Source organism: Mastomys coucha, unplaced genomic scaffold (assembly GCF_008632895.1).
Source record: "Mastomys coucha isolate ucsf_1 unplaced genomic scaffold, UCSF_Mcou_1 pScaffold5, whole genome shotgun sequence".
NCBI lineage: Eukaryota > Metazoa > Chordata > Mammalia > Rodentia > Muridae > Mastomys > Mastomys coucha.
Genome location: NW_022196911.1, coordinates 8,415,218 through 8,419,225, shown reverse-complemented (window position 1 = coordinate 8,419,225; position 4,008 = coordinate 8,415,218). Strand labels below are relative to the sequence as shown.

The 4,008-nt window shown below is 50.8% G+C and overlaps 1 pseudogene; it reads right to left on the bottom strand.

The window, feature by feature from the left end:
- Positions 1–1,860: 1,860 nt before the first annotated feature.
- On the bottom strand, positions 1,861–3,340 carry LOC116077247 (annotated as a pseudogene).
- Positions 3,341–4,008: the final 668 nt, after the last annotated feature.

Sequence of the window (4,008 nt, the reverse complement as noted above, 5' to 3'; positions counted from 1 at the left end):
AAGGGCCATGCAAAATTACTTGTGTTGGAGGCTGGCACCCACCCCTGGTGGCCTTCTCTAGCATGAGCTGAGCAGATAGGCTACCGTCACTGACTGCAATCAGCAGAAGGCCTACAACAGATTGGTCAGGGCTTCCATTTCCAGGACAGCAAGTCAAGAACCATGCCCCCACCAACTATGACCTATCTGATAGGAGCATCAACCCTATTATGGCAAAGTGACGGATGTCTTTGTCATGCTGGAAGCTGTACGGTGGGGACACAGGAAGTACCTGTGTACCCTATGTAAGTCCTTAATTGTGCAGACCCAATAAATTGCAGGCTCTGTAGAAGATCCATTCCAAGCTCATCAACACTAAGTTGGACTGTGACCACTTCTAACATACAGAGAAGACATCAGTCAGGAATACTTACGAGAGACAGGACTGAATGGGCTGAAGATATGGCATTTGCCATACAAGTGTGAGAACTGGGTTTGAACCCCTCCAGCTCATACTAAGCTGGGTAAACTCAGTAACAATTGTCTATCACACCAGTGTTTCTACAAAGAGATGGACAGAGGAAACTCCCTGGAGGCTCAAGGTCAGCTAGCCCGTCATGCCCAGTGACGAACAACAAAGAGGCCCTGTGTCAAGCAGGTGGAAGGTTAGAATCAATACCCAAGGCTGTTCTCTGACCTCCATGCACACCATGAAAAATGCATGCACACATTCACATACATAAATGTTTGGCACACACATACAATTTTTATTTTAATTCTTTTATTTTAAAAGAGAGGGAGGGAAAGGGAAGGAGGGAAGGAGGGAGAGAGAGAGACAGCAGGAAGAAAGTACTTAATGCCAGCATGTTACACAGGTGGTAGAAACTCCGTTTTCATTCCTCCCAGCAAAGGACATAAAAGAACACCCACATTTATTCAGACATAATTCACCTGTCATATGACTCACCATAGAAAATATGCAAAGGACCAATATGACCCAGGAGACAAGACCCTCCCCTGCCTCTAGTCAAAATCCTACCCAATGGAGATGCTGGCTATGCTCAGTCCATCCAAGCCCCCCAATCACTGGGGCAGGGTGAGGGACAAGAACGAGCTGGCTTTAAATCTAGATTTTTGTATAGTGTCTGCAGCAGATTGTGGCGGGCAAAGAAGCAGGTTTCCAACGAACCATTGGGCTTTGTCACCAACGCCAACAACAGGGGGGTAAGGGCCTTGGGGAAATAGTCCCGCTTCATCCTGTGGTTCAACACCATCCGGGGCCATGCAGGCTGAGAAGGGCCTTGAGAGGAGGAGGAAGAGGAAGAGCCACAGCTGCGAGAGTCAGGAAGAGGAGCCAGCCACACCCTTAAAGAAGATCCAGGACCCTAACAGTGGGGAGCCAGCTCCCATGCTGTCCTCCCCACCTCCCACAGACCTCTCCACCTTCCGGTCATTCCCCTCCCCAGAGAAGCTGCTGTCTCTGGGTCCTAAGGTCTCCGTGCCGATAGTCCAGCAGGCTGATACCTCCGACCTTAGCCCCTCGCTGCTGTGGCTCCTCCTCTTCCTCCTCCTTCTCCTCCTCCTCTTCTCCCTCCTCCCCCTCCCCCTCCTCCTCCTCGTCCTCTTCATCCTAATAGTCTTCGTCTTTTGCCAGCTCCTTGCCAGCAGGTCCAGGTGAAAGGAAAGTGGTCCTGGCCCCATAATAGAGTGAAGGTGGCCCTCATGAGCTCCTCCTCTTTCAATTCTAACACCTTCCTTACCAGGCTGTTCATCCACATGGATCTGCTCGAGAGTGAAGACAAGCTCAAGGCCCTTCTCAGCCTGCATGGCCCCGGATGGTGTTGAACCACAGGATGAAGCGGGACTATTTCCCCAAGGCCCTTACCCCCCTGTTGTTGGCGTTGGGGACAAAGCCCAATGGTTCGTTGGAAACCTGCTTCTTTGCCCGCCACAATCTGCTGCAGACACTATACAAAAATCTAGATTTAAAGCCAGCTCGTTCTTGTCCCTCACCCTGCCCCAGTGATTGGGGGGCTTGGATGGACTGAGCACAGCCAGCATCTCCATTGGATAGGATTTTGACCAGAGGCAGGGGAGGGTCTTGTCTCCTAGGTCATATTGGTCCTTTGATACTGTGTTGGTTTGTTGGGGGGGGGTGGGGAGGGAGGTATGTACTTCCTGTCTGGATTGCAGATCTTCATCTCCCTGCTGGACTAACCCAGGTCCACTGTAGGGTATTGATGCCCAGGGGAAGGGTGGAAAGCTGTTCAGCACCTCCTGAACTTGCTCACAGCCCTCTTCTCCTAGGGCATTGCGATTGAGGTCCAGCTTCTCCAGCTCAGCCTCGTCAGCCTCAGCAACAACCAGGGCAGCATCTCTCTTGATTTCACAGAATGACAGGTTCAACTCCTTCAGCTTTGGCAGGCCCCCACGGACAACATCTGCGATGGCAATGGTGCCCTTAGAGCGCACCAGGCAGCTCCAAAATTGATCACCTCCACTTGTCCCAGAGTCTTCAAGGTCTCTCAGCCATGGCCACACCACCCTTCTCAGTGAAGGTGTTGTCATTTAGGTTGATGACCTGCAACAGGGGATTTGATGGCAAATGCCCGGGCCAGGGCCGTACACCAGGATGGTTAATTCCACCCTGTGGCAGATGGACCTCTTCCAGAGCCCTGAGGATTCCAAAGGCTTCTGCCAGAGGAGTGGCTCCCTCATTCTCCAGGAGATTTTGGCCAGCCACAAACACCTTCAGGGCCAGTGGCTTGCCTTGGGCACTGGACCTGCGGTGACACTCAATCAGAGCTACTGCCAGAATCTTGCCACCACTGATGCCCATGCCACAGTTGTTAAGCTCGAGTTCCTGCAGGATGAAGCATGCTGGGCTCTTGAGGAGGGCCTTGAAGCCTCACACTCCATCAGGTCCAAATGCATTCTCACTGAGGTAGAGTTCCACCAACTGTGTTCCTGCAGTGACGAGTCCCTCCCCTAGTGAGATCAGAGCTGGTAGGATCTCAGACTGAAGCCTTCTGGTGAGCATGTCACTCTAGAGGCATCGTTTCAGCTCAGACTTCTCTAAGGCCTTGGCGATGTCTCTGGCTGCTTCCAGGCCCACTGTGTTGCCCTTCAACTGTAGAGCTTCGAGGCCGTCAAACTCTTCAGTCTTAATCACATCTTTATCATCTTCTGCAGTATTTAGTTTGAGAGCCTTGCCCTTAAAACTCAGCTGTCCTCCGGCTACCTGGGTTTTGGTGAGGGTGTCTGCCAGCTTGGCAATGTCTTCAGAGGTGTAGGTCACTGCCTGAGAGTCTGCATCAGGGAAGGGCCTGTCACCAAGCCTCTGTATGGCAGGCCCAGTCATCAATCTGCTTGCCTATCCTCCCTGCCACAGCTGCTCGGCTAGCTTGTACACACCACCTGCTCCACGGTCCCCAGCAATTATATTTTGAAGCACCTGTTAAGGAGACATGTGTAAGAGATTTTAGACAGCAATGTTTTTAGTTTAAAACAAACAAACAAACAAGAGACTGTGCCTTCTGCTTGGGCAGACCATCAGCATGTCTGCTCCTCTGAAGACCCCATAGTCTAAAGGTCCCCCAAGAGATCTGCTACAGCCAGGACCACAGGCCTCCCAGGAGACCTGCAGCAACTAAGGGACACAAGAGGCAGGCTCCAGACAGAGACAGCCAGGCCAGTTAACACCAGAGATAACCAGGTGGTGAGAGGCAAGCAAAAGACCATAAACAACAGAAGCCAATATATTCTGACACCATCAGAACCCAGTACTACCACCACAGCAAGTCCTGGATATACCAACACACCTAAAACCAGAAAGCTGATCTAAAATCCTCTCATGAAGATAATAGAGTCCTTTAAGGAGGATATCAATAACTCACTGAAAGAGATACAGGAAAACACAAGTAAATGGGTAGAAGCCCTTAAAGAGGAAACACCAAAAAAAATCCCTTAAAAGAAATACAGGAATACATAATCAAACAGGTGAAGGAACTGAACAAAACAGTCCAAGAC